Below are 22,266 nucleotides of genomic sequence, written 5' to 3' on the forward strand. Positions count from 1 at the left end.
GTGTCCGGAGGTGTCACCGGATCTTGGGGGGTGTCCACGTGTCTCGGGCGATATTTGGGGGTAGCAGGGGATTTTTGGAGCTCTCAGGGAACATTTGGGGTGTCCGTGTGTCTCGGGGGTCTCTCTGTGTCTCTTGGGGGTTATTTGCATTATTTGGGTCTATTTGCGTGATTTGGGGTTACTCAGCGGTACCTGCCCGTGGCTGTCAGGGTTTGTTCAGGTGGATTTGGGATTTTTGGGATCCATCGGGGTCTATTTGGTGCATTTGCCGTTATTTTGGTGTATTTGGCCTCTATTTGGTGTTATTTTGGTGTTTTAGGGTCTGTTTGGGGTGAGTTTGGTGTTTTTAGGGTCTAATTCCGGTTATTTCGGTGTATTTAGGATCTATTTGGGGTTATTTGGTGTATTTAGGGTTTATTTGGGGTTATTTGGTGTTTTTAGGGTTTATTTGGGGTTATTTTGGTGTTTTTAGGGTCTAATTCGGGTTATTTCGGTGTATTTAGGATCTATTTGGGGTTATTTGGTGTATTTAGGGTTTATTTGGGGTTATTTGGTGTTTTTAGGGTTTATTTGGGGTTATTTTGGTGTTTTTAGGGTCTAATTCGGGTTATTTCGGTGTATTTAGGATCTATTTGGGGTTATTTGGTGTATTTAGGGTTTATTTGGGGTTATTTGGTGTTTTTAGGGTCTGTTTGGGGTTATTTTGGTGCATTTAGGGTTTATTTGGGGTTATTTGGGGGCTTTAGGGTCTGTTTGGGGCTATTTGGTGGTTTTGGGGTTTGTTGGGGGGGGTCCCGCGGTCTCCCCGGGCGCGGCGGCGGCTCCGGAATTCTGCAGCGCCCCCGTGTGGGGCCGGCCGGGAGCGCGCGGGGTCGGGAGCGCGCCCGGGAACGCGCATTGGGATCGGGCCTTGGGAACGGGCCTTGGGAACGGGAACAGGCTTTGGGAACGGCAGTGGGCCTTGGGAATGGGATTGGGCTTTGGGAACCGGAACGGGCCTTGGGAATGGGAACAGGCTTTGGGAACGGGAGTGGGCCTTGGGAACGGGCCTTGGGAATGGGAACGGGCTTTGGGAACGGGAGTGGGCCTTGGGAACGGGCCTTGGGAATAGGAACGGGCCTTGGGAACGGGAACAGGCCTTGGGAACGGCAGTGGGCCTTGGGAAGGGGATTGGGCTTTGGGAACCGGAACGGGCCTCAGGCTTTGGGAACGGGCCTTGGGAATGGGATCGGGCCTTGGGAACGGGAACGGGAATGGGCCTTGGGAACGAGCCTTGAGAACGGGAACAGGCCTTGGGAACGGGAACGGGCCTTGGGAACGGGAACGGGCTTTGGGAACGGGATCAGGCCTTGGGAATGGGATCAGACTTTGGGAACGGGCCTTGGCAAGGGGGTCTGGGAACGCTCCTGGCCAGGATCACGCGCAGGCGCCGCTTTGTCTTCTCATTTAGTCCCCAAACCCCATCACAGAACCCAAACCCAGCCCCCAAACCCTCCCTCAAACCCCAAATCCTCCAAAACCACATCCCAAACCAATCCCATCCCACAAACACATCCCAAATAAACCCATCCCGCCCCAGAGACATGGCCCATCCATCGGGACTGATTTGGACTCGGGATTGATGATTTGGGGTTGGGATTGATTTGGAATCAGGTTTTCCCCCTCACTGTTTCCCCCCTGGCACCTTCCCAACCAGGAACCCGCTGGGTTTGGGCCGTTTTTTTGGATTTTCCCTCTTTTTCCTGGCCTGGATAATCCCAAAGAACTTTTGGCTGCCCCAAGAGGGGCGGGAGGGAAGGACTGAGCTGGATTTAGGGAATTTTGTCCTCTGGATCCCATTTATCCATTGGATGCTGCTGTGGGGTCCGGGTGGTTTGACTCAGAAACCCCAGAATGGTTTGGGGTGGAAAAAACCCTAAAAATCCCCCCAGTTCCAACCCCATGCCATGGACAGGGATATCTCCCACCGGAGACAACCTTCCCAAATCCCCCAAACACCTTCTGCTTAATTAATTAATCATTAATTAATTCATTCATTAATCAGTTGAAGGGAGCTGCTCCGGCCTTGCCCCGCAGAGGATCAAAGCCACAAAAACCCAAAAAAATCCCCTGGAATTTGGGGGAGAAACGGGAAGTTTATTTTAACTGGGAACTGATGGCTTTTGGGATTTTTCCAGCCCTGATTTTGGGGCCGGGAGGCACCGGAAGCCAGGGAGGAGCAAATTTAGGGCAGGGGAAGTCCCGGTGCTCTCTGAACGCCGTCCAAAACCGGGAAGAGCTGCGGAATTCCCGATAAACACCTGATGCATGGGGTGTGCGGGAAGGGCGCGACGGGAGCAGCCACGGGGCCCGTGTCAGCCTCAAAAACCCTCTAAACCCTTCCAAACCCACAAAAATATCCCTGGAAATGGTTCAAAACTCCCTAAAACCCTTTGAAATAGTACAAAACTCTCTAAAATCCATCAAAATCCTTTAAAACAGTTCAAAACTCTCTAAAACCCTTCAAAAACCTTAAAAACCCTTTAAAATCCTTTAAAATAGTACAAAACTCCCTAAAACCCTTCAAAACCTTCAAAAATATCCTTTAAAATAGCTCAAAACTCTCTAAAAATCCTTCAAAAACCTTAAAAACCCTTTAAAATCCTTTAAAATAGTTCAAAACTCTCTAAAACCCTTCAAAACCTTCAAAAATATCCTTTAAAATAGCTCAAAACTCTCTAAAATCCTTCAAAAACCTTAACAACCCTTTAAAATCTTTAAAAATCCTTCAAAACCCTTTAAAATATTTCAAAACCAATCCCATTTCCCCCCTCCCCAATAAAACAAATCCCATTTCCCCCCTCCCCAATAAAACAAATCCCATTTTCCCCTCCATCCCATATAGACCAAATCCCATTTTTATTTTCCATCCCCTATAAACCAAATCCCCTTTTCCCTTTTTCCTTTCCCCTCGGCTGTCCCCTGCCCTTCTCCCCCCGATATTTGCATTCCCACCTCATTTAGTCTCGGGATTAATGAGCTGTTTACCCGGCTTAGATAAAACCGGGCCTAAACCCCGGCCTAACCCCAAACCCCCATTTATCACCCTGGCCTTTGTCTGGGGCCACTTTGGGGGAATTCCTCGGGAATTTTTATCCCTCCCCAGGAAAATCCCAGGATTTTCCTGCGCCTGGGGTGGGTTTGTTCATTCTTCATTTATTTTTTAATTTTTTAAAGGGTTTAATTTTTTTTTTTTGAGTTTTTTTGCCTCAAAGTTTCTCCCCTCCCTGGGTTTCTGCTCCAGGGACATCGAGGATTTGCTCAAATTTGGGAATTTTTTAGGATGGCAATACTTGAAAAATTCCATTTGGTTTGAGGGGAAAAAGTCCCTCATCCCACCCAACCTGGGAAAATCTTGGGAAAAAACACAGAAATGGAAGAATTTAATTTGGTTTTTGGATTGGAGTTGGGATAAATGGATGAGAACCCTGATTCCAGCCCGATCCCAATCCCAGCCCCGATCCCTGACCTCGACCCTGGGAACAGCAGCCAAGGCCAGAAAAAAATCCCTGGGATGGGATCAGGGCTGGGTCAAGTTTAGGATCGGCTTTTCCTTCCCATCCCCCTTTTCCTTCCCGACCCTTTTCCTGCTTTTCCCTTCCACCATCCCTTAAAAAACAGCCACAAAAATCTCATTTTCCAGGGAACTTTGGACACCTTTTATTTTAAAGTATTTTTAAAATAACATCACAGGTTTTCTGCTCTTCCGTTCCGTCATCCTTCTTCCAAGGAGTTTTGGCTCTGATTTTTTCTTTAATATTTATTAAATAACATCCCAGGTTTTCTGCTTTTCCCTTCCATCATCCCTTAAAAAGCAGCCACAAAAACCCATTTTCCAGGGAATTTTGGGCATACTAAAAAAAAAAAATTAATATTCTATCCCAGATTTTCTGTTTTTCCCTTCCACCATCCCCTTTTCCAGAGAATTTTGGGCACCATTTCTTTTTTAATATTTTAAAATAATATCCCAGATTTTCTGCTTTTCCCTTCCATCTTCCCTTCTTCCATGAAAATTTGAATTTCCTTTAAAAAAAAATCTAAATAATACCCCAGATTTTCTGCTGTTCCCCTCTACCATCCCTTCTTCCAAGCAATTTTGGTTGTCATTTCTTCTTAAATAATCTCCCAGATTTTCTGCTTTTCCCCTCCACCATCCCTTAAAAAGCAGCCACAAAATCCCATTTTCCAGGGCATTTTGGGCTTATTTTTTAAAAAATAATTTATGCATACTATCCCATATTTCTTGCTTTTCCCTTCCACCATCCCACAAAAAAAAAGAGAAATTTTTGGCCGTAAACCCCAGACGTGCTGGGTTGCCTCATTCCGCCCCCACCGCGCCGCAATTCCCGTTATCCCTTCGGAATATTCCGGACTTTCTTCAAGGGCTCCAGGAGCCACCTCGTGGCCACCTCGTGGCAGCTTCTGCCGAGGTGGGACCTCAAGGAGAGCTTGGGAAGGGTGGAAAATCCAGGCTGGGCTGGGAATGGGCCCCATCCGTCAGCAGAATCCCGGCAAAAGCGTCGGGGATCAATCGGGGCGCTGACACGCTGGAAATGTTCATTATCCCCCCAATTCCCACCCGAGCAGGAAACGCCGCGGGGAGAAAAACGAAAAAATTCCACAGGGAGGGCGAGGAATTAAAAACGAGCTTTTAAAAAGTGGGCAGAACAACAGAAGGCATTTTCGGGCGGGATTAATGGGAATTATTAATAAATATTAACGGCGGCCCCCCAGCCCCGCTCCCCGCCGACATCTGCTTGCATCCATTGGGTGTCGCGTCCCGGCGGGGCTGAATGGGATTTATCTGGATTTTCTATGCATGGCTTGCTGGGAATGGAAATAAATCGGGAAGCGGCTGCGGCGGGGCCGTATTGGTTTTTCCTGGGATGCCTGAACTTTTCACCCCGGGGGTCGGAGCGGTCGCGCGCTGACCCCGCTGCCCCCGGCTGGTGCGGCCGCGGCTCCGAGGGGTCACCTCGCAGCCATGGCAACCGCGGCCCATGGATCATCCAAGGATCAGGCCAGGATCAGCCCGGCCGCCGCGGCCCGCTTTTCCGCCGCGTGGAGAGCGCGAGCCGCCGAGTTTCGGCCGAGGGAGTCGGGGTTTTTCGTTCTGGGGAGGGGTTTTTGGGGTGGTGGGGGTTGCTCCCAGGGAGGTTTGGGTGGTTTGGGGTGGTGGTTCTGAAGGTGGGGAGGAAAAAGAGGGATTGGGGAAAAGGGATGGGGAAAAGAGGGAATGAGAAAAGGAAAAGAGGGATTGGGAAAGGAAAAGAGGGACGGAAAAGGAAGGATTTGGAAAAGAGGGATGGGGAAGGAAAAGAGGGATGGGGAAGGGAAAGCACTCCCAGTTCTGGATTCGTATCCTTGCTCCTTGCTGTGCCTCAGTTTCCCCATTATCCCTCCTCCATTGGAGCAGGTTCCTTGGGGTTAATTGGGAACATTCCTGGTTTCTTGGCTGGGATTTTGGATATGAAGCACTGGGGGCTCTTCCTGCCCTTAAGCAGGGCAAAATTCCTAAAGATCTGAGCTGGAATCCAGCTCCAGGGAGACCCTGATGGGCTGGAGGGCTCCGAAGTGGGAGATTTGGTGGTCGGGAATTCTGGATCCTGGGGGATTTTGGAGCCTGGCATCCAGCTGCTGGTTTTTGTGCCCAGGAAGGGATTTATTCCCATCCCGAGATTCCACAGGGGAAGTGGACGTTTGGGATGAACTTGGATGAGGAATCTCTGCCTCAGAGCACCAGGGGAGGTCTGGGAAAGGTCAATTCCACCTCACCCTTTCCCCTTTTCCCCTCTCCCTTTTCCCATTTCCCTTTCCCTTTCCCTTCCTTTTCCCCTTTTCCCCTTTTCCCCCTTTTTCCCTTTTCCCCTTTTCCCTTTTCCCCCTTTTTCCCATCCTGGTAACCCCCAGCTCCCCCGTACCCCAGAACTGGCCTCGTTCCCCGTTTGTGAACTTGGGGAATTCCCAGGAGAGCTGCTGGGTTATTTTGGGGCTGGGGCCGTGCCCTGTGCCTCTCCACGGGAGCACAAAGGGATTTCCCTTGGTCCCACACCTGCTCCATTGTTTTCCCAGGTTTCGGTGTCCAAAGGGCCTGGATGGAAATTCCAGAGGCCTGGGAGCAGCTGTGGAAGCGCTCAGCGTGCTCCAAACAATGGGAATGCAAATATGGACTTGGCCAAAGGCCTCGGGGTGGGCTCCTCATCCCATCCCAGTTTGGGGCTCAAACTGGGAACTCTGGGCTGGCGGTGGTGCCTTTGGAGATGGAAGGAGGACGAGGAGGAAGAGGAGGAGGAGGAAGAGGAGGAGGCTGAGGGTCAGGGTGAGGATCAGGATGAGGATCAGGATGAAGATCAGGATCAGGGTGAGGATGAGGATGACGAGGAAGAGGTTGAGGATCAGGATCAGGACCAGGATGAGGAGGAGGAGGAAGAGGAGGCAGCTGAGGATCAGGATCAGGGTGAGGACCAGGATGAGGATGAAGATGAGGATGAGGAAGGCGAGGCCAGAGCTGAGCTCCATCTCCACCGTGCAGGGATCAGATCCCTCCCCTCTCCCCGCACATCTCTCCCAACCCTTTCCCTCTTTTCCACCAGTTCCTGCCTCACCCAAACGTGAAAATCCCAAATTTCCCCAAACCCCTCCCAGCTCCCCTGTGCGAGAACCCCGCGGGGCGAAGGCAGCGCGGATCCGCGGTGCCGGCCCTGCTCGCCAGGCGGGAGCAGGGGCAGGGAGCGGAGCCCAGCCGCGCTTCCCGAGCTGTTTGCAGAGCCCTCGGAAAAAGGGAAAACAATGCGATTAATTTTCTGCAGCGCAATCATGCAGAGATTTAATAAGCAGCCAAAGGTAGGATCCATCTGTAAGGAACGCGCCGCCTGCTCCATTACTCCTCTCCTGCCATTTTTTTTCCTTCCCAAACCTTAATTAATTGAGGGGAAAAAAAAAAAAAGAGAGAAAAAAAGAGAGGGAATTGTTTATTAAAGTGGGAACAGGCTCTCGGCTCTGTCTCTGCGCAGCTCTGGTTCAAAAGTTCACCCAATTCCCCCAAGGCTCGTCCGTGTGTGTGTTTGGAAGCGGGGCCGTACGTGCGCCTCTCCCTCCTTCCCAGATTTCCTCGCTTCCCTGCTCCCGCACGGATTCCCAAAAAGGTGCCGCGCTAAAAAAAAAAGAGAAAATTTAATTTTGGGATTTTTTTATTCCATCTGGAATGTTCTGTGGGAGAGATTTTTCTTCTTCTCTCCCTGCTCATCCTTTATCCCGGCTGGCTCAGGAAGGGAAAGGCGGCTCCGGAGCGGGGCTGGACGGGATAAACGGGAGGGGATGGGGCGGATTCCGCAGGTGGATCCGGGTGGGAAACACCAACCGTGGAGGGGCTGGGAATGTGGGACACCCGTGGTCAGGGTGGGAATGTGGGATCCCTGTGGGGTAACAGCTCCAGAATTCCCTCTGGGAATTCTCCTGGCTCAATGTTGCCCTCTCCTTCAATCCCTGGCTCACTCCATCCTCCCTGGATGTTCTTGGAATTCTGTTGTCTCTGCCCAAAATAAATGGGACTTTTTTGGGCTGTGGCCATGGAGGAATCAGTGTTAGTGTCCCAAAATTCCCTGGTTTCACTCCTGGGAATGTTCCAGGCTGGGATCTGCTGGCTTCTGGCCTGGCCGTGTCCATTTGTCCTGGCCAGGTTGTTCTGTCCGGGTCACTCTGTCCTGGTCACTCTGTCCTGGCTGCCCCACTGCCCTCCCACTCCTCCCTCCCTCAATTCCATGTTTTTCCTGCTTTTTTTCCCCTCTGATCCCCTGAAGTCAGACAGGATCACAGCCTGGGAAACCTGGAGCTGGAAAAAGGGGTTTGGGGTGGGTCAGGTGAACATTCCAGAACCCTGGAATGGTTTGGGGTGGAAAGGGCAAGAAATCCCCTCCAGTCCCACCTGGGGACAATTCCTGTTATCCCAGGCTGCGCCGACCTGGCCTGGGACGATTCCAGGGATGGGGCGGCCACAGATCCCCCAGGAATTCCATCCCTGAGGGAAGTCCCAGCACAAGAAGCAGCTCATCCAAGGGCACCACTCCAGGTGCCTGTGGAGTAGGAGAAGGAGCTGCGGTTTTCCATGGAATCACCGATCCCGTTGTTCCCAGGACAGGGAGGATCTGTCCCTCTCCACCCACCACAGGAAAGCTCAGAGAACTCAGGACTGGAGGAGGAAAGACCTTGGAGAACAGGAAGGAGGGGAGGGGAAAAGCCAAAAAATAACACAGGGGTGTCCTGAGTGGGATCTGGATCTTCTGAATCCCCTTGGTGCCACCTCTGTGGGACTGGTGTGGGGACAAGCTGGGACCGTCACCATGGCCCCACCAGGGCCATGAAATGGATTTCAATGGGATTTTCCAGGTTTGATTTCCTGGATTTCTGTGGGATCAGGGGCTCCTTTAAATGGGAATCAAGGCAGGATTTGGGGCTGCAGCCAAGGCCTCGGCACCGCTCGCCACAGCTGGCGCTGCCTGGGATTATCCCAAATAAAAATTGCAGCTGGATTTTATCCTCCACCTGGATTTTGGAGAGGGCGAACAGGCGATTTCATTTTCCCAATAAATTTAGAAAGAATTTGTGGAATAACTGCCGCTGCTGGAGCGGAATGGGGCTGTGCAGATGTCTGTACTCAGCTTTATAACCATCCTCTCGAATTCCCGGAGTTTTCCAAAAATTCCTGCCCTGCCCGCAGTGCCAGGCATCGAAGAACCCGTGAGATTTCCGCTTTTTTAACGGTCTTTCCTCGCTCGGATTCAAGTTTCCTGCTCTTTCCCACAGCCAGAAGGACGAGGAATTTGCCGGGAACGTGAACTGAAAGTTGAGAGTCTCCTGTGGCTGTGTTACTCCAGTTGTTGGGATTCCTGGAATATTCGGAATACAACATCCCCGAAAAGCTCGCGGGAGCTGCCGGGGAGGTCACGCATCCAGCAGCGAGAGGAACGCGGAGGTTCTCAAGAGAAAACCCCCCAGTTTTCCCTTGGAAACCTCCTCAAAGTCCTTGAGGGTTTCAAGGAGAAGTTGAGGATTGGAGGGCGTGGGGAAGAGAAGTTTGGGATTTTTAGCTGGAGCGAGGAGTGGAGATATCCCAAAAAGACCCCCCCGTTTCCTGCCCAGGACAGCGGTGGAGCTGCCAGGGGGATTTAAGGGGTGGCATGTGGCACTTGGGGACGTGGCAGAGTGGGCACACGGGAGGGGTGGCAGCTGTGGCTGCTCCTGGATCCCTGGGAGTGCCCCAGGCCGGGTTGGACACTGGGCCTTGGAGCACCTGGGACAGTGGGAGGTGTCCCTGGATGGGCTTTGAGGTCCCTTCCCACCCAAACCCTTCCAACATTCCGTGGCAGCGCTGGGCTGAAGTTTGGACTGGATCTTGGAGGTCTTTTCTGACCTCAACAACTCTGGGATCCCATGAGGGGACATCTGGGGGGTTCCATTTCCAGAGCTGAGCCCGTGGTGGGTCTAGAATCGAGTCCAAGGTGGTTTTAGACCCAAATCCCTGGTCCAGGCCCAGCCATGACCCTTTTGTTCTTCCAGACCCGACCTTGTCCCGGTCCCCGCCGTGACCCCAGTGCAGTTCCAGACCCAAATTCACGGTGATTTTACACCTGACCCTGTCCCGGTCCCCGCCGTGACCCCAGTGCCGTTCCAGACCCTTGGTGATTTTATTTTACACCTGACCCTGTCCCGGTCCCCGCCGTGACCCCAGTGCAGTTCCAGACCCAAATTCACGGTGATTTTACACCTGACCCTGTCCCGGTCCCCGCCGTGACCCCAGTGCAGTTCCAGAGCCCAACCCTTGGTGATTTTACACCTGCCCCTGTCCCGGTCCCCGCCATGACCCCAGTGCCGTTCCAGACCCAAACCCTTGGTGATTTTACACCTGACCCTGTCCCGGTCCCCGCCGTGACCCCAGTGCAGTTCCAGAGCCAAACCCTTGGTGATTTTACACCTGCCCCTGTCCCGGTCCCCGCCGTGACCCCGGCGCGGCCGCAGCGCGTGGCCGGCGGCGCCGGCGCTCAGCCCGGGGGGCGCGGGGGGAGGCAGCAGCAGAAGCAGCAGCAGCACTGGAAGAAGGATCTGCGGCCGGTGGCTGCAATCATCCCGCTGCTGTCTGCTCCCAGACTGATGGCAGAGCCCGCCGAGGCGGGGAGTTCAACCAGAGGTTATCTTTCCCAGGTACCATCTCGCCCAACGAGAATTTGATTTTTTTCTTTTTTTTTTTCCCCTCTCCAGGACTTTACTCCATTAGATTAATGAAATTTCAATGAGAGCCCGGCGCCCCCTGAAGCTTTGTTAACAAAACAAATGGGGGTTCGGGAGGTGTGACAGCTCGCGAGGAGAGTTACGAGAAGGTGAATACATCCTCGCAATCCACTCAGCCCCGCCGCACATTGATCTCTATTTAAAGCCCCAATCGGATTTTTGTTAATTATAAATGATTGATCTGCAGCTCTCTCCCCACTCCCAGCGCCGCCCGCCCTTCTCGTCTTCCATGTGGCTTTTTCCACCCCCTTCTCCTGTTTCCCCGAGACCCCCAACGCACTCGGAACTTCTTTGCATGCTGCGTGTGGAGCGTTTTTGTTTTCGGAGACAGCCCTGCAAGGCAAATTGCAGCTGGGCCCGCGGCAGAGGCAGCGCTGTCAGCGCTTCCATCGCCGGCTCCGTGTTTTTCATGGCTTATCAGCTCCGCGGCCAAATGAACTCCGAGCCCGGCGCCTTTTACACGTTTAGCACAAAAAAAAAAAAACAAAAAGAAAGGAAATAAATGGAGAAGAAAGGGACAGAAAGGCAAAGAAAGGGCTCGGAGACAAAGCGAGGCGCGGTGATTAAAGCAGGGAAATTGGGTTTGGTTTCCAGGAGGGGTGGGAAGCTGGGAAATTGAGGAGCCGTCCTTAAATCATCCTTTAAATGTGGGGTTTTCCAGGGGTCAGGGTGGTCGTGTTCTACACGCTCTGGGGATGGATCCGGGGAAGGTGGAGGTCCAGAGCCTCTGGTTCCTCCCCGGATCTTCCTTCGGCTCTGGTTTAACCCCGACTGGAACTGGGATCTGCCGGAGCTGAGAAACGGAGCCGTCCTTAACCCCGGGTTAAATGTGGGGCGTTAGAGGGGTGAGGGTGGTCGTGTTCACACTGGGAAAGGGATCCAGGGGAAAATGGGGATCCAGAGCCTTGGATTCCTGCCTGGAATCAATCCCGAGCTCTTCCCTTGGCTCCGGGTTCATCGCGGTGGAGCCGCTCCAGGCTGGAGCCGGAGGCTGGAACTGGAATCCGTCAGAGCTGGGAAGTTGAGGAGCCACCCTCAAACCCAGGTTTTAAACCCGGGATTTTATCGGGGTCAGGGTGCTCGTGTTCCCGCACACTCTGGGAATGGGAGCCAGGGAAAAATGAGGATCCAGGGCCTTGGATTTCCTCCTGGGGCTGATCCTGAACTCTTCCCTTGGCTCCGGTTCCATCCCGGTGAAGTCGCTTCAGGGTTGGGCAAATCCCAGCTCCAGCTCCGATCCCTTTAAAACCAATTTATTGATGCTTTTGGAGGCCTCTGGGGCCTGGTTTGGCCAGGACTGCCCAGTCTGGTGGCCACCAGTGGCCCAAGAGTGGCCTGGTCCTTCCCGGGGCCTCCATGGAACTCCTGGAGCTCCGTAAATCCAGCAGCTCCCGGTTCCACATCCAAGGCAGGACAGAAAGGGGACGTTTCCATCTCCAAATCTTTGATTATTTGAATTTTGGTGTCTTTCTGGAGTTGCTTGGGTTGGGGAGGGGAGGGATGGTTGGTTCTCCTTGCTCAGATCTTGGCTCTTCCAGAATCTTTGGCTGATCCCGGTGAATCCCATCCCGCTTGGAATGTCCTGTGAGAAAACTGGAGAATTCCAGATAATTCAGAATTTATTCCGTGCCTGAATTCCCGAGTCATCTTTAGGGTCATCTGGGTGAATTTTGGGGTTGTTTGGCTCTTCTCAAGTGCTTTAAAAATTCCCTCAAAACCAACCAAGAAAAAAAAAAAAAAAGAGGGCAGATTATGCATTTTTGGCCTTTTTTCTTGAAAATCCACCCCAAATCCCATTGTTTTTTGCTCAGACCTTCCCCAAATTTATCGTTACTCGTCCTGTGTGGAGCTCCACCAAACCCGTTGGTTTTTAGCCGAATTTTTGGGGTCGAGCTCCATCCCTTCCCATTTCCAGGTCTGGATCCCATCCATTCCCATGGATCAAAATTCCAGGAAATGCAGGAAAGGCACAAAACCTGCTGCATGTTTTTTCCTGGAATTAGGAGCTCAATTCTGCCAAATTCAGCTAAAAAAGGGAGTTCAGTGCCCTCTCTCCTTCCAAAGGGGCTTCTCCAAGGACTCCAAAAATCCGGGGAAAATCACAAATGCTACAACAAAAGTTTTGGGATCAGCGCCGAGGTGGGGAAAAAGGGAGGTTTTTGGTGAATTATGGAATCTGTTGGATTCCAAGAATAAACCCAAAAAAAAAGGAGTTGATTTTCTGAGATATTTTAATCCCTTTTCCCGTTGTCTTGGGGAACGGCCCTAACGGATGATTTTCATTAGCGGGGCCGGGATTTATGGGGTCCCAGCGGGTTCTCCCAAGGTTAAATAATTTAAAGGAATAAACCCTTATCCGATGTAATCGAGCTAATGAAGGATATCGGATATTTCCACGCCGGGGGAGAGAGGGAGAAACAACCAAAAAAATGGGATTTGGGAAGCAGCAGCGGGAACACAAATCTCGCCGTAAACGCGGGGTTTCCAAAGGCGGGATTGTGGCGGGATATCGCGGGGCGGCACCGCGGCCATAAATAAAAAATCAATTCTTAATGATGAGGGCGCCTTGTTCGGGAGCATTCCCGGGGTTAAACGGGAGCAGGGAAGGAAGGGGAAAAGCGGGAAAGGCGGGGAGGGGCAGGGGTGTTAATTTGATTTACGGGGATGCGATTCCTCAGCGGAATCTCCACGGAATAATTGTTATTATATCTCTGCTGCCAGATGGCTCCCGGTGTAAACAGCCAGCGACAACTCCGGCGTCGGCCCCTTCCCTCCCCTCAGCCGTGGAAAAAATTCCCTTTCTCCCCATCAATTGATGGGGAAAATAAATAAATCGGATTTTTCCCGCTTATCTTCATCTTCCCCCCGCTTTTCAACTCCAACTCACTCCCCATTTTATTTTTTTTTAATGGATTTAATTTTTTTTAAAATCAAAATGATTTTTTTAATGGTAAAAACCCAAAATGAAATCCAGGCTAGTGATAAAAAACCCAAAAAGAAATCCAGGCTGAGAAATAAAAATCAAAAATTTTTTTTTAATCATAAGAACCCAAAAAGTAATTTGGGCTGGGAAATAAAAATCAAAATTATTTTTTGAACGGTAAAAAACGAAAAAAGAAATTCAGGCAGGGAAACGTTTCAGAGGAAAAGTTTCAGAGCAGGAATTTTTGAGCAGGGAATAAAAAGGGAATAAAAAAGGGAATAAAAAAGGGAATAAAAAGGGAATAAAAAAGGAATCCGCTGCTGCTTGGGTTGGTTTTACTCTTTTACGGTGACAGATGTTCCCAAAAAGTCCTTTCAGCCCCAGATTTTTCCCTTTTGTCGGGGGTGAAAAAGGTCGGAAGGGAAAAAGTGGGATTGTAAAAAATCCAGAGAAATGCTTGGGAAATTCAGGGAGGCCGGATTGAAATCAGGGTTTGGGTGGGGCTGGAGGTTCCTGGGTTTTCAAACACCCTGGGCTTTACAGAAGGTGTTGGGAAGGACTTGTTTTATTTTATTTTGACTTCATTATTTCTTATTTTATTTTGGTTTATTTTATGTTATTTTATTTTGACTTTATTTTATTTAATCTTGTTTCACTTTATTCTGTTCTGACTTTATTTTATTTTATTTTATTTTATTTTATTTTATTTTATTTTATTTTATTTTTATTTTTATTTTTTTAATTTTTATTTTATTTTATTTTTATTTGAATCTTTTCCCCTTCCCACCTTTCTTTCCATTCCCCAAAACATTTCCTTGCAGCTCAGAACCAATTCCCGGCTTTTTCCCCCATCTCGAGTATCTGGAATAATTCCCATCCCCGTCTCCCCTTCCACATTCCTGACTCCAGGAATAAATGAATTTAAAATTCCTGTTCTGCTCTGAGGGGGGGAATTCTGGTGGGGAATTCTCCTTATTCCAAAGGGACCCCTGTGGCCTGGAATGTGGGAAGGATGTGCACAGAATATTCCATTTTTGTGGAATATTTTATTTTTGTGGAATATCTGATTTTTGTGGAATATTCCATTTTTATGGAATATCTGATTTTTGTGGAATATTCCATTTTTGTGGGATATTCGATTTTTATGGAATACTTGATTTTTATGAGACATTTGATTTTCATGAAATGGGAATTCCTGAGCTTCCCTGCCGAAGGGTCCGAGGAGGATCCCGCTGTCCCGGCTCATCGGGAGCTCCTCGTTCCCACCACTTTTCCCTGCACTTTGGGGATATTCCAAAGGGTTCGGGTTGGAGAAGGGCAGGCGGGGCTCGGATGGAGGCAGAATTTTGGGAAGGTGATGGATTGGGTCTGACCCTGAATTCCAGGGATTCCAGAATTTCAGGGATTCAGGGATTGCAGGGACTCCGAAATTACGGGGATTCGGGATTCTGGAATTCCAGGATTCCGGGTGATGGAATTCCTGGTGAGGCCAAGGCCTCTTCCCCATCCCCATCCCGACACAAACCCTGGCATTTTGTGTTTCCAGTTTTCCTCCCTTTTCCCAAGAAATCCCACATTTCCGGGGACCTCCCTCAATCCCATCCCTGCGTTTTCCCCTTTCCCGTTTCCCGCGTCACTCCCACGACCTCGGAGCGGCGAATTCCGGACGGAGCCGCGGGATTCCGGCTCCTTCCCGACGGATCCTTCCCGAGGCGACTCCCGAACGACCCGGGAGCAGCTCCTGGGAATTTTCCGAGCTTTCCGGGGGTCTGGTTAAAGATTGAGCCCGTCCCGCATTCCTTCCCTGCGGAATTGTGATGGATTTGCCCAGGTGCGCCGCGCCCGCCCAGGTGGAACCGCGCGCGCCGGGCCGTGCCGACATTCCTGGCCCTCGCCGGGGTCATTCCGTGGCCTCCATCCCAATTCTCCGTGCTCCCTGCGCCGCTGGAATTTGTTTATCCCTCTGGGGATCTGCGGGGGGGAAGTGTTGGCTCACGTTCCTGCCCGGAATTCCGGGATTTTGGCTTTTATCTGGATTTTCAGGCGGTTTTGGCGCCGCCGTCGCTTTGATTTTCCCGCTTTGATTTGGGAGAATTTCCATAATTTTGGCTTTTATCCGGATTTTCCGGCTGTTTTGGCACCATCATTGCTTTGATTTTTTTACCATTTGGGCGGTTTGGGGTGAATCCATGGAATTTGTTCGCCGGGATTGAATTTCCTTGGATTTCTGTGCAATTCCAAGAGAAAAGGGAAGGAATAATTCCCTCGGATGGGCGCAGGGATCCTGCAGGAGCTCAAATATCCCAGCCCTGGGACAGCTTCCGGCTGGGATCCATCCATGGATATCCACCCCCACCTTGGAATTCCGAACATTTGGGATTTGGGGATGCTCCAGCTCCCGGGAAAACCTCTGTGAATTGGTTTGGGGCTTTTTTTTTTCCCATAAAAATCATCTTTCCAGCAAAAAAATCCAGGTTTTTCCATTCAAAATTCATCCAAAGAAAGCTTTCCCTGAGGAATTGTTGGGATGATCCCAGGTTTTAACCTTTGATCTGGGTCCGTTGTAGGAATTTTGATTTAGTGATGAACTTTATTCCAAATCCCATGATTTTTAATTAAAATAAAAATTCCTAACTATAGAAAACCTCAATTTTTTCCCCTTTTGCCAGGAAATTCACTTATCTTTTTTTTTCCCTTAAAAATAAAAAGGGAAGATGGATTTTTCTGGCATGGATTGATGTCAGGAATGAAAGCTGGAGGGGGAAGGGGCGGATGTTTCATTTCCCGGGGGGTCACAGTGCAGGAGCTGGGAATTCCCTCATGCGGAATATTCCCGGATCAATGGCAAAAGTCCCTTTTTTGGGACCTCTGCCTTGATTAACTCTGGAATTGCTTTTCCCGACAAATCCCGGGATTTTATTGCCCATTTCCCCCCACCTTTGACATTCCCAGGGCATTCCCACATTTTTCTCCTTTTCCTCAGGGATTCTGGGGGTTCTTCCAGAGAATTCCAGAGCTCTGGATCCCATCCCAGGAGCAGATTCCCAGCAAAGCCTGGGAATGGGGTTCCAGGGGAATTTTGGGATGGGAGAAAAGAGATTTTAGGCTGGAAGAGATGGATTTAGAGAGGGAATTAGGAAAAAATGAGAATTCCGGAAAAATCCCTTCCTGGGAATGGGGTCCAAGGGAAATTTTGGGATGGCAGAAGAGGTTTTGGGCTGGAAAAGGAGAATTTCCATTGGGAATTTGGGAGGAATTCCTCCCTGGGAGGGCGGGAAGGGGCTGGGATGGATTTGCCAGGGAAATTCTGGGATTCCACATCCCTGGAAGTGCCCAAGGCCAGTGGGAGCAATCCGGGATAACAGGATTGGGAATGGGATGAGCCTTGAGTTCCCCTCATCCCAAATCATTCCAGGGATTTCTGGGGAGCTTTGGAAGGAGAATCCTAAAACTTCCCAGCAGAACGGGATTGGAGTTTTTCCTTGGAAAACTCCAGCACAGTTCGGTGCCTCCTTGGCCCCCAAATCCCGGGTGCATTCCCCTCTTCCCCATTCCTCGGAATTCCCGAGGAAGAGGAGGAATCTGGGGATGCCCTTCCCAGATTTCAGCCTTTCCATGGAATATTCCAAGAGTTTCTGGGGAAGTGGAGCCGGGCCGGATGGGGACGTCTTTAACGACTCCAAAGTGCTCCGGCGGCTCCAGGCGGGAATGGAAAATCCATGGAAAAAACCACGGAGGGAGCCCCAGGATGGGACCCTCACCAAGCCCGGCCGTTAACGGGGATCCCCACGGAGCAATTCCCGGGAATCCGGGGGGAGGGAAGGGAATGGGGATCGTATCCTTGGAAACGGCAATTCCCGCAGTCAGCGGGGCTGGGAACGGAACCATCCAGGGGGATTCTCCCGCTGATCCCAAAAATCCCGGATTTTTATGGAAACATTTAGGGATATTTGAATTGGGATATTTCAATCTGGATATTTGGGAATATTTAGGGATATTTAAATTCTCCCACTGGTCCTAAAGCGCAGCATCCCGAAGATCCCGGATTTTTATCGGGATTTTTTTGGCTCAGCCGAGGTTTGGAGGTTGGAGGGCTGTTCCCGTGGCCCCGCTGGAATTTTGGGATGAGCTCAACCTGGCTGGGCTGGGATTGAGTAGGCCCGGCTCAAAGGCAGCCCATGGAATTCCCATCAGGGAAAATCTGGGAATGGAATTCCTTCCTCAGAGCCCAGAGGTCGGAGCGGGACCCTGATCAATTCCTGGCCTCTGGAATTTCCGCGTCTGCCTTTTCCCTGGGATCTCCACCTGGGAAGAGAGAAAAAACCCAGGAAAGACAAATCTGGGAAAAGCTGCTCGGGGGTGGGGGGTCAGTGCCAGGAATTCTCCAGCTGGGATGTGGGAATGTGAGGACGGGAGGTGGGAATTGAGGATTCCGGAGCCAGGAAGTTCCTGGATCCGGATTCAGGAGAGTTCAGGAGAGTTCAGGAGAATTCAGGAGAGTTCAGGAGAATTCGGGAGAGTTCAGGAGAGTTCAGGAGAATTCAGGAGAGTTCAGGAGAGTTCAGGAGAGTTCAGGAGAGTTCAGAATTCAGGAGAGTTCAGGAGAATTCAGGAGAATTTGGGAGAGTTCAGGAGAGTTCAGGAGAGTTCAGAATTCAGGAGAGTTCAGGAGAGTTCAGGAGAATTCAGGAGAGTTCAGGAGAGTTCAGGAGAATTTGGGAGAGTTCAGGAGAGTTCAGGAGAATTCAGAATTCAGGAGAGTTCAGGAGAATTCAGGAGAATTCAGGAGAGTTCAGGAGAGTTCAGGAGAATTTGGGAGAGTTCAGGAGAATTCGGGAGAGTTCAGGAGATTTCAGGAGAATTCAGGAGAGTTCAGAATTCAGGGGAGTTCAGGAGAATTCAGGGGAATTCAGGAGAGTTCAGGAGAGTTCAGGAGAGCTGAAGATTCTGGGAGAGGAGAGCGGGGCTCAGTTCCATGGCTGAGCTGGGATTTGGGGAATTTTAGGAGACCCTCTGGATCTGGAGATCCTCTGGAGCCGAATTCCTCTGGGAATGTGGGGACACTTTGGGAATACTTGGGACCTGAATTCCGCTGGAGCTGGGGGGACATTCTGGGGACATTTGGAGCCGGATTCCTTTGGGAACCTGCGGCAAACACGGCTGAGCTTGGATTTCCAGGAGCAGGAAAACCCGGAGCTTCAGCCCCGGGGAGATGGGAATTCGGGAATGTGGCATTCCCAACTTTTGGGGAGGAGTGCACCAGAATTTCCCAGTCTAAATTCCATAAAAAAGTGGGAAAAGCAGCAAAACTCCGGTTTTGGGTTCAGGTCACTGAAATGCCCGGAAAATGAGAGGTAATCCCCAAATTCCTCTTTTCCCAGAGAAAAGCACCTCTGGATGACTCCAGAGTTTGGATTGTGCTGGAATTTCCTGGTGTAAATTCCATAAAAAAGGCAGAAAACTCCGGTGGAAAAGTGGGAAGCTCCCAGTTTTCCCAACCTTTGCACTCCATGATTTTCCTCATTAATGGATGAATTGTTCTGCCCCATTGCAGCTCCAGCCTCGTTTTCCTTGGAATAATCGGATCAGGAATTCTGCCTGGGAAAGGAGGGAAGAGAGCTGGGAATTCATCCCTGGAAAAAAACATTTAGGGATATTTAAATTGGGATATTTGGGGATATTTAGGGACATTTAAATCGGGATATTTGGGAATATTTAGGGATATTTAAATTGGGATAATTATGGATATTTAAATTGGGATATTTGGGAATATTTAGGAATATTTTAAAAGGGATATTTAGAGGATATTTTATTAAGGGTATTTAGGGATATTTAGGAATATTTTAAAAGAGGATATTTGGGGATATTTAGGGATATTTAAATTGGAATATTTAGAGATATTTATATAGGAATATTTGGGGACATTTAGGAATCTTTGGGGATATTTAAATGCCTGTATTTTGGGACATTTAAGGACATTTATACAGGAATATTTTGGAATATTTGGGAATATCTAGGAATATTTCAATCAGGATTTTTAACATTTACTTGGGAAAACCCCAAATCCCAGCAGCAGGAAACAGAAGCAGGTCTGAGATTCCCCCTTCCCTTTTATCCTGAGCTCCGCATCCTCTTTTCCCCCTTTTTTCCAGGATTCTCCCGGAATTCTCCCAGGAATCCGGGGGCTGTGTGAAAGAGGAGCCGTCCCTCTTTCCCAGGATGAATTCCAGTGCCCGGGGCAGGGTCAGGGATGCTTTAGGGATCCGTTTTCCAAGGGAAAAAAAAGGGAATGCTGTAAAAAAGGACGGATGGTGGCGGTGGCCGTCGGGCGAGGTCATCCCGCGGTCAAATCCAGGCCATTCCCGCCTGGAGTTCACGGCCTCGGCTTTTATTGGGAATTCTGGGAAGGATTGGGAACGCTGAGGCTTTTTCCTTGGCAACTGCACGGGGCTGCAGCTCCCGGCGCGGGGCTGGGGGAATTTGGGAGGCTTGGGAAGGGTTTTACGGGAAAATCCGTCAAATCCCTGGAATTCTGAAGGGAAATGGGAAGGAAAGAACAAAAAGGGTGAGGTTTGAGGCAGGGAGAGGGATTTTTCCAGCCCTGATCCCACAGGATTTTCCAGCCCTGATCCCACAGGAATGATTAATTCCCGTTAAAAATAATCAAGGAATAAATCCAGGAAAAATTGGGAAAATCCAGCTTTTCCCGTCCTTTTCCAGAGGAAGTTTGAAGGGAAAGGGTTTTTATGGGAAAGGTGAACACACAGAGAAATCCCATCCTGGATTTGGGAAAGGAGGCGGATTTGGGGTGGGGAAAATCCTGGATTTTGTTTACTGGGCAGGGCTGGAGTGGGGTTTTCCTGGGATTCTTTTGTCTTCAGGATTTGGGATCCTAAAGGTGCCAGGGTCCTTGGGAATTCTTGAACCTTTGGGATTCTGAAGTTCCCAAGATCCTCAGGAATTCCTGAACCTTCAGGATCTGGGATTTTCAAGCTCCCAAGGTTGTTGGGAATTCTTGAACCCCCAGGATTTGGGATTCTCTCCCTAAAAATTCCATGCATTTGTTACATTCCTGCGTCAGAGCATTCCCTGCCCAATTTCCCTCTTTCCGATCCCCCAGCCCTCGATCCTGGTGCTGTCCCTGTTTTTCCCAGGTCCATCCCAGCAGTTCTGACGCTGCTCCATCCCACTGCGGATTTTCCCAGAATTCCCAGCTCGGGATTCTCCTCCTGGTTCATCTCCCTGGATCAGGATTGGGAAAAACCAATCCTCGCTCTGTGCTGGCCTTTATTTCAGGGAAACGTGGAAAATGTTTCTTTTTCCATGGAAAAAAGTGGGAATGTTGGGGTGTTGAGCTTTAATCCCATTCCAGAGGCAGGGGAAAGCCAGGAAAAGCCATTCCCAAGGATTCAGCCCAGACCAGGATTGGTTATTCCCAATCCCAATCCAAAGGGACGATCACCGGGATCAGGGGATGTGGGGATTGGGAAGAGGGAAAATGAGCAGGGAATTCTGGATCCCGACCAGGAATGTAACAAACACACGGAATTTTTAGGGACAGAGTCCCAAATCCCGAGGGAGGGACTCAGCGGGAGCAGGAGAGGCGCAGGGATGAATTCCCGGTTTTCTGGCTGAGGGGAGAGAAGGGTCAGGGAATTCTCCTCATGGAGCAGAGCCGGGAATTCCAGGCTGGGACCCAGCACCGGGAACACCGGGAAAAGCAGCGGGGGAGGGGGAGGAGGCAGCACCGATCCCAAAAGCGCGGCGGGAGCAGGGAATGCCATCCCTGGGAATTCCAGGTCCTGGGAACGCGGGTCCGAGGAGGGGTCGCGGAGTTATTCCAAAGGATGTTCATGTTCTTGGCTCATCCGAGCGGGAATGGCTTTCCCAGCAGGATTTCCCCGTGGATCCTGGCATTTGTGGGGTTTTCCAATGGGGCCTTTGGAAAAACAGGAATTCCTGGAATGGAAGGGGATTGGAGGCTCCCCTTGGAATATTGGAGGTGCAATCCCTAATCTGTGATTTTCTGGGAACAGGATGAAACCCTGGCACCTCCAGTTCCCATTCCCGGATTTTCTCAGGGCCTGGCTCCGTCCCTGCCCTGCTGAGGGAAGTTTTGGGGTCGGTGGATCCGTGGAGGGGGAGAATTCCCAGTGGTTTTTGGGGGGTTCATTCCGGGTCCTTCTTCTCTTCCCGCTTTGGAGATTTCCAGCTGGGAATGTTCTCCGGGAAATGGCGCCACTGCCCCCTGCCTGCAGAGCCGGGAGGGACCGGGATACGGGATTGGGATACGGGATTTGGGATATGGGATTGGGATAAGGGATTTGGGAGATGGGATTGGGATACGGGATTTGGGATACGGGATTGGGATAAGGGATTGGGGTGTGGGATTTGGGATACGGGATTGGGATATGGGATTGGGATACGGGATTGGGATACGGGATTTGGGATAAGGGATGCGGGATTTGGGATCTGGGATTTTTGGCACATCCAGGTGGGCTGGCAAGGGAATAAGGAAGTGCTCGAATTCCAAGCATGGAATGAGCCGGGAATATTTTAGCACCTGGAATTTCTTGGATCATCAAGGCTTTGAAAGAAAAAGGAATTTCTGGGTTAAAGTTTTGCTTACCTGCTCCAAACCTTCTGGAAAAGGCGGATTTGGGACAATCCCAGGGATCAGCCGGTTATAGGGAATTCAGGGAGCTTGGAATACGATCCCAGGAATCCCAAGGAGCGTTTGGAGTGGGATCTGTTCCTATGGAAAATCCAGGATGAATGGGGCATGGGAAAAAAGTGGGGAAAAGGGATTTAACGTCCAGAAACCTTCGAGGTTTCGGTATTTTCATTTTGGAATGTTTGGGATGAGGCTGCGATCCCCAGAGTGTCGGATCCTGGGACTTTGGGGGCTGAGGGTGGGCTGGAGCAGAGATCCCGTTTGTCCTTGGAATAAATCAGGATGTGCCAGAGAACAACAGCTCCCGTTGCAATCCCAAGGCTGGAAAATAATTATGGAATAATGC

The 22,266-nt window shown here is 50.5% G+C and overlaps 1 protein-coding gene across 3 annotated transcripts in view; it reads left to right on the forward strand.

The window, feature by feature from the left end:
- Positions 1-22,266, forward strand: part of SKAP1 (src kinase associated phosphoprotein 1) — a 61,785-nt gene that overhangs the window by 10,612 nt on the left and 28,907 nt on the right. The gene's annotated exons all lie outside the window — the stretch shown is intronic.

Source organism: Passer montanus, unplaced genomic scaffold, assembly GCF_014805655.1.
Source record: "Passer montanus isolate IOZ18808 unplaced genomic scaffold, ASM1480565v1 scaffold179, whole genome shotgun sequence".
NCBI classification, from domain to species: domain Eukaryota; kingdom Metazoa; phylum Chordata; class Aves; order Passeriformes; family Passeridae; genus Passer; species Passer montanus.